At 36.6% G+C, this 8,171-nt stretch overlaps 1 long non-coding RNA gene across 3 annotated transcripts; it reads right to left on the reverse strand.

The window, feature by feature from the left end:
* Nucleotides 1–228: 228 nt before the first annotated feature.
* LOC147182245 (uncharacterized) lies at nucleotides 229–7,068 on the reverse strand. Of its 3 annotated transcripts, XR_015090497.1 has the most exons (12): nucleotides 6,999–7,068; nucleotides 5,561–5,632; nucleotides 5,411–5,484; nucleotides 5,217–5,297; nucleotides 5,057–5,119; nucleotides 3,211–4,977; nucleotides 2,554–2,689; nucleotides 2,368–2,439; nucleotides 2,218–2,291; nucleotides 2,024–2,104; nucleotides 1,866–1,928; nucleotides 229–1,786 (listed from the first exon to the last, which is right to left on the reverse strand). It is a non-coding gene; the product is annotated as an uncharacterized LOC147182245 (long non-coding RNA). The 3 variants fall into 3 exon arrangements; XR_015090496.1 differs by lacking the exon at nucleotides 6,999–7,068 and having other exon boundaries at nucleotides 5,561–5,721; XR_015090498.1 differs by lacking the exon at nucleotides 6,999–7,068 and having other exon boundaries at nucleotides 2,538–2,689; nucleotides 5,561–5,721.
* Between the last annotated feature and the right edge of the window lie 1,103 nt (nucleotides 7,069–8,171).

Raw genomic sequence — 8,171 nt, forward strand, 5'->3', positions numbered from 1 at the left:
GTGATGTAAAAAGGTTTTTTTTCTGCCAGAGGAGGAGGAAGAGCCCCTCTTTTTCTCCGCTCGAGTCAACACAGGTGTGGAGGCACACACGGTTGCGATATTTCACAATTGGTCAGAGCGTAGTGATTAGCCTTTACTTTATCAGCCATGCCAACTTAAGTTTGCTGGCAAAAAAGTTTAATTGCATGGAAACAAATGATTAAATTAAAAAAAAAGACTCCACAACAATTTCAGCATTATTAAAATATGTTTATTTTATCAATAGGACATATTTTCTTGAAACAGAACATTTGGTTTCTAGTTTCAGCTGGTTACAAGAAATACTACCTTAACTGTAAAATATTTAAGCAAAAACAAAAAGAATGAATCAGGTCTCTTGAGGCACACAAAAAAGATTCCAAAAGCATGCATAAACTTCATGCATTTTATTTCTACTTAAAGGGGTACTTGACTCATTGAACCATTTTCAGCAGTAAAAAGTTAATATTTTGAGTATAATTAATCATCATTATCTTTCATGGACAAATAGTACCTTTTTATAAACAATTTTTTTCCACTTGCTACCGAGGAAGTAGGATACGACCAATCATGGCTCACCTGTTTTCTGGGGTTTGGTCAGTAAACCGAGCTCGTGGCAAAATTTGTTTTCAAAGATATTAATTAATTAATTAAAAGTTATAAAATTTATTCTGGACAAAATATTAACTTTTCACTGCCAAAAATGGCTCACAGAGTCAAGTATCCCTTTCAAGATAAGGTAAACTTTTACATCAACCTCATGATTTACTACAAACAAAGTATATAATAAACAATGCATTTCCAATATATTCTCCCAGAAAAAAATAAAGCAATGCATGTCATATTTACGACATTAATGGCAATTTAACATAACGTTAAAATTGTATTAAAGGGGAAATCAAGTCAACCCAAACATTTTCTTTGCAATAATATGTTCTGTGTGCCATAACTAATCTAAACACGGTATTGTGATTAATATGAGTTAAGCAGCGAAATCCACCCATAGTTATCCATCTTAAAGGAACCCCCGACTGTAATGACAAGTTTGCTCTATATTATTTATTTGGTTGTTACTAACATAACTATTTTTCAAAAATAATTTTTAGTTTAATACATTTTGTATGAACTTTATTTGGACGTACGCCTCCATTGTTATTTACGCCACAACACATTCAGTGTATAGTGACGTAGAATGGCGCCTGGCTTTCTGCCGAGCGATGTGAAACGCCTATTAAAAAAAAGCAAGCTAAGCCTCGTAGCGTTCCTAAAAAAACGACATGCCGATCGGGAGAGTCGCCCTCCCCCACGCCGCGCTCTCGTCATTCACCAGACGCATTCAAGAGTTTTGATCATCCTTTTAGGAACGCTACGGCTCCTAATGGAATGGAGCATTTAGAAAGAATGTAACAAAGTACTTATTTTAAAACAATCATTTAGTTTGTTAAGTATCTCTATTAGCAATTGAACCATTTTGTATATTACAACTGGCCAAAATAACTATTTTATTTCCAGAAACCTAAAATATGTTTTTAAATCAATATAGGCATGCAAAATGCATGTAACAATACAATCTTTTTTATTTTTATTGAACATATCTTACATATAACCAAGGCAATGGCCCAACTGGCGTATAGTGTGTACATTCCTCAGTAATGGCATTCAAAATGAACAACAAAAAAGCCTTACAAATTGGTATCTTCCTCTTTTAGATGCCGTGTTTCAGGTGCTCCAGTGCATGTTTGCAAGCTTACTTTCAAGTTCAACAGTGCTGTTGGAAAACAAAAAAGAATGCTCTAAGATGTATGATGATTTGGTTCTTTAATAACAGTGACCTTAGAAAAACTTACCAACTACCAATACAGTATTTCCCTTTCCTCGCGTTGGTCCCCAAGCACCGCAAAAAGGGTTGCCTGAAACAAACAAGACCCTGTTCAACATTTTTGGGGTGGCGCAATGTGATTATTGTGTTCTTTGATAATCATAGTTATTAGTTATTGTTACTCACAAGTTAAATTAACGATGGGTCTGGGTGCGCTGTTGTAGAGCTGTAATTGTGTTTGCAGTTTTGAAAAAGTGAGTTGTGCACCTAAACAATAACAACACAGCATGTAAGTTTCAAACCTACTGTACAAGACAGAAATATGTGTTACAGCAATAACAAGCATCATCACAAGTAGTACAGTGACTAGAATTATTTACCTGTCTTGCTCTCCTCCTCCTCATCATGGATTTTGTGGACCGAACATTTTGGAAAAACATTCACAGCCTGAAACCTGAGCACAATTGATATTCTACTAATTAACATGTTTGCATCTCATATTATGAACTTTGAAAACATACCAACATTACCTTTAAAATGTGCGCTTTGCCACCTTCCTCTTTATGGCTAAGACCTCTGCATCTTCTCCTTCCCCGTTAAACCTGTGCCGAATTATATTCTCTGTCACCACATTTAGATGTGGTGGAAGGTAGTTCTCTTCGGATTCTAAGAAATTAATACTTTGTGGGTGTTTGTTCACCTGACTGTTTCCTTACCAAGGAGTGTACACCAAGCTCTGGACAAGGTATACCATGCCTTGTAAGTTTGAATAAGTAGTAAATTAGCCATTTGGTTTCGAAGATGCTGGCACCACCCGTACACCATTTGGCTCGTCAAAACAGCACAAGCAACCTGAACATGAAGAGACAACATATATTAAAAGCAACAACTGTTAATTATTGGCTCAACAATGACAAAAAAATGCCTTACCAAATAAATATCCTGCAGCATGAGAAGAACAAGTTACAGATAAACTTTATTAATACATTTCTATACAATTGCACTTAATTTACTTTAGAAACTAAACCTAAAAAAAATATGCTATTCAATGTTATATCTTCAACTGTTAAAACAGCCTGTTAAAAACGAGTGAAATAAGATTAATTCTTCATGTAAACACTCCTGTCCCGTTTCAGTGGTTTGTTAGCTTGCTAGCCTATTAGCAACCTAGCACACAGGCTTGCATTACCAGACAATGCTAATATAGGCCGTTAGGATTAGCAATTTAGCTTCAAAGTTTAGGATGATTCGTAACAATTTCTTCACTCAAAGCACACTCAAAGACAACATATGCTTAGCGACCCAATTGACAATGGACATGGTGGTACACATTGACATTCTGTTGGTTTTATTTTAATGCAACTTTTACCTACTTGATTGAAACACAGAACGCTGACACGTTAGGATTCCCGCTCATTACACGGCTCTCGGCAATTTGAGATTCTTCTTTTCTACTCCGTGTGCGTGTGTGTCAGTCTGGCTAGTAAATTGGCCCGCCACCTGGTGGCATAGCTGTGAAACAGCGATCGATTAACATGTTTAAATAGGAATTCTGTACCTTACAAAGTAGACATCATGTAAATCAACTAGATGAAATTCAAATTGCATGAGATATATATAATAGATATTTACAACATAACCTGAGAAATCTGTATTTAAAAAAATATATAATATACTGAGTATACATGCCACACAACACTATAAAAAAGTACATCATTTAAATTAAGTTCTGCACGTTTTACAGTGCAAGTTGAATCTTATCCCAGAACAATATAATATTTGGTGCTAGTGAGAATTTGGTACCTTTTTATATGAGCATATTCTGTTCAACAAAATAGCTTCAATACAAAATTGCCCGCTAAAACATTTACCGGGTACCCCTGAATCAGATTTCTACTAAATGTAAATAATTATCTCTTTCATATGAAACTATTCATAGTTGTTTTGATTTGAGAAGTGTTAGATTGAATACTTATGCGTTTTAGGTTGAAACAAAAGTCTGGTCAGATAAAATAAGATTTTCTCTGATCGGCCAGTAAGTGCACCTAACTAAATATGATGGCATTAAAACTAATAACTAATACAGGGAAAATCTAGATAACCTGTCTTGTCTGTCAAGTCAGTAGCTGTGTCAATATGAAGCTATAAAATGTCAAATGTAAAACATAGGGAAATAAAATACTTACTCTTGAATCGCTACAAAGAAAAGCATGTTCACCTTCGAAGAATTTCTCTCTTTTTTTTCCCAATGCATAGTATTTTGCTTTATTCTTGAATTTAAATCTAAAATGTCCTTTCTCTGTCTCCTCCGGTTTGGCGTCGTCTGCATTTTCCTCATCGTACACTTGGCTTATCTACTGGCTGCTTTTAGGTAAGTGCTCTTAAACTATTACCTGTTGCATTTGTGGGAGGCTTTTGTGTTGATTTGGTAGATGTTTTCAAGTCCAAAACAACACATTTTGGTCATGATTTAAAAGCGTATCCTCACAACAAGCACTCACCTGGAAAGCCCCTCACCAAGGCCTTTCATTTGAAACATGACTCAACATGCTGTGTCCCAAATACATTTTCCACTCTGTTCATTTTACCTCAGATGAGCTCTTCAAAGTTTTTGTCAATTGGTTTACCTTTGCCAAATTTGGATGGAAATTGTGTGAGAAAATATATTTTTTAGGCATTTGAACTTGCTGTGACCTTGAAATTTGACATTGACATTGACACTAGAGATCCTTTTAAAAACAAAACAAGAAAATGCTGTCTTGGGAAGCTAAGCGGGTTTCATCGGTTAATTGTGAGAGAAGGACATGAAATAAGGAATAGCAACTTTGGGTTGGTCCAACAACTCACATTGCATCACTTGCACAAGTTGCACAGTGCCCTCAAGTGGTGTTTGGATGCCACTGCGGCAGGAAATGCACACTCCTGCAGTGACGTTCAAGAGTTATGAATTTTTGTATTTATTTATTTTTTCTATGATTATCTCCTGTTTCAGTTGCGTATGTATACACTGCTTGCATAATTAGTGCCAATGTCACAAAGGGCTGCAGGCAGAAGTCTGTTCCGCTTCCTCAAAGCTCCACCAGATGGCAGAGTATAGTCAGGGTTGATTGTTTGCAAGCTTACTTTCAAGTTCAACAGTGCTGTTGGAAAACAAAAAAGAATGCTCTAAGATGTATGATGATTTGGTTCTTTAATAACAGTGACCTTAGAAAAACTTACCAACTACCAATACAGTATTTCCCTTTCCTCGCGTTGGTCCCCAAGCACCGCAAAAAGGGTTGCCTGAAACAAACAGAAGACCCTGTTCAACATTTTTGGGGTGGCGCAATGTGATTATTGTGTTCTTTGATAATCATAGTTATTAGTTATTGTTACTCACAAGTTAAATTAACGATGGGTCTGGGTGCGCTGTTGTAGAGCTGTAATTGTGTTTGCAGTTTTGAAAAAGTGAGTTGTGCACCTAAACAATAACAACACAGCATGTAAGTTTCAAACCTACTGTACAAGACAGAAATATGTGTTACAGCAATAACAAGCATCATCACAAGTAGTACAGTGACTAGAATTATTTACCTGTCTTGCTCTCCTCCTCCTCATCATGGATTTTGTGGACCGAACATTTTGGAAAAACATTCACAGCCTGAAACCTGAGCACAATTGATATTCTACTAATTAACATGTTTGCATCTCATATTATGAACTTTGAAAACATACCAACATTACCTTTAAAATGTGCGCTTTGCCACCTTCCTCTTTATGGCTAAGACCTCTGCATCTTCTCCTTCCCCGTTAAACCTGTGCCGAATTATATTCTCTGTCACCACATTTAGATGTGGTGGAAGGTAGTTCTCTTCGGATTCTAAGAAATTAATACTTTGTGGGTTTCTTTGATAGTTGATCCGTTTGTGTGTTCACTTCATCATAAATGAATGCCACACCTCAAATAGTGTCGTCATGCAGTCAGTCAGTTTGAGAGAATTAAAGTAAATTTATTTCTTTCTTTCTTTGGATTGTTGTAATTTGATTTGTGAGGATTATTTTGATTTCAAAATGTGATGAGATGTAATTTGTATGGTAGTCACACGAAAAAGTGTTACAATCTGCCGTTTGTTTTCACCGGATAAAGAAAATATTTGCAATGTGTTGCATTGGGGGCATATCAGAAATGCCCGGATGTTTGGAAATGTCAATAGAACTTTTTAAATAAACATTACACACACATAATAATAATTAATAATACCCCACAGCAAATTTTAATAAAAGCCTATTAGGGCACTACTAGCATAGAAGTAACTTACAGTTATGGTTTGTACTAAATAACAGCTAATAATTTAGCTAATAATAGCTTCATGCCTGCTGATTTAGTACAAACTACTTAAAAAAAATTTTTTTTTCAATACAATTAACCTTAAGGAGCAAATCAATATTATAATGGGATATTTAAAAAAAAAAAGTGCTAAACTGTAGTTACCATGACTCTCTGGCCTTGACTCTGAGTCTGACCTTTCATCTTCATGTGTCTTTGATTTCATCCAAGAGAGCAGAAGATGCTTCCCCTGACTCATTTATTTTTCCCTTTTCAGCCTCTCCTTTCTAGGCATTATGCTACAATTACTGAATAAATAGACAAATTGTAACCAAACAGACCAATGGCATAAGACTGAATAAGACTGACTGTTGTCATTACAAGAAGGCAAAAGGGTATTTTTCACAGGCAATTGACAATTCCAAACATTCGGGCATTTCTGATATTTCCACAATGCAACTCAATGCAAATGCTTCGATCACCGACGACGTATTGGATTGTTTTTGCCTTTGACTACTAGCATAATACAAACCAGACACAAACAAGAGTTCATCACATTTTGAAGTCAAAATAATCCCCACGCATCAAATTACAATGATCCAAAGTCCAATGCTTTTCAATGCACGGATCACAGAGAGCTTCCTTTCACCGTCATTAGTCTTACTATGTGGTGGTTATCACGTTCTCTATTATTGAATTAGCATATAGCCTTTTTAACTAGGTGGCTAATATCGGCTAATTTATGCTCAGTTGTTTGTGCTGTATGAGACATGCTACTTCACAACAAAATGATTATAGGTAGGGAATAGAGGCAAAACAAACAATACAATTTCACTGGATTCACAACACAGTTACCTGGCTGGGGTGGAGCAGCAGGGGAAGGAGATGCGTGTGTGTGAGTCTGTCCCACTCCCACATCGCGACCGTGGGTAATTAGCGTTCACATAACAAAGGAAGCGAGCGAGAGAGCTAAGTTGGGTGCGCGCGAGCAGAGGACGCATATTGTTTTGTTTTTTCCCCACACGCAATTGATGCAACTTTTCTAAAAGATTGTGTCAACATTGACCTGTCCTCAGTAAAGTGTTTAATTTAAAAAACAAAAAAACAAACTTCCCAAAGGGCACTTTTTTTGAGAGAGGGCAGAGGGGCAAGTGTGTGAGCACCACTAGGGGTCTACCTGTGCACGCCAGTGCAGGTTACCACACATTTTTAAGGCTACCTGCTCTTTATCTTATCTGTGTTTTGTACCCTCTTCTTGGATAATAAAATAATACCTTTTTACCACTTTTTGTTCCACTTGTTTAGGAGTATGACAGTTGTGTAGGCTACCAAAATGGCACCATTTTCTATTTGGGATGTTGTCGGTAGGTACCCATCCACTTTTGCACCCCTTTGATGGGGCTTGTTTGTGAAGGGTACCAAACTGAATGCCAAAAAATGTCAGGTTATCAGCATGTTATTTTAGTCCACATTATGACCTTTGGTACCCTTTTCTTGGGGTGCCAAACATGCCTCCTTTTTGGAATCCTATTTCCGGGATATCACTTTTTGGTAGCCTCATGTTCGGATACCAACATAAGTGATATGTAAAAAAACATCACTTATGGAAAATGAGACATTTGTTATATAGTGATACGATAAACTGCAATATCCATATTTTGTACATGCAAAAAGTCACATCAAAGAAAAAAACTGATATGCACCGTTTTTCTTTGCTTGGTAAAATGCTAAGAGAATGTTTATTGCCAGCTGATAATGGGGAGACGAGCACGGCTGGCTTTTTCTGCATTTGTCGGAACATGAACACGCATAGGTATATAAAGAGGCTCTTGTACTAAAGCTTAATTAATAGCAAACTTCTCTGAAGTAGACTCTCAACCTCTTCCTCGCGGTAGGTAAGTAAAGTAAATAAAGGGCAGAGGTCATCTCAATTCAAACACTTAGCCCAGAAGAAAATGAATATTCGGCTCTCAGGTGGTGAACATTTTTCAGACACTCTGTACATCACATTCGATGAGTCTTGGTTAA

Source organism: Leptonotus elevatus, chromosome 1 (assembly GCF_054856555.1).
Source record: "Leptonotus elevatus isolate MCC_2025b chromosome 1, RoL_Lele_1.0, whole genome shotgun sequence".
Classification (NCBI taxonomy): Eukaryota; Metazoa; Chordata; class Actinopteri; order Syngnathiformes; family Syngnathidae; genus Leptonotus; species Leptonotus elevatus.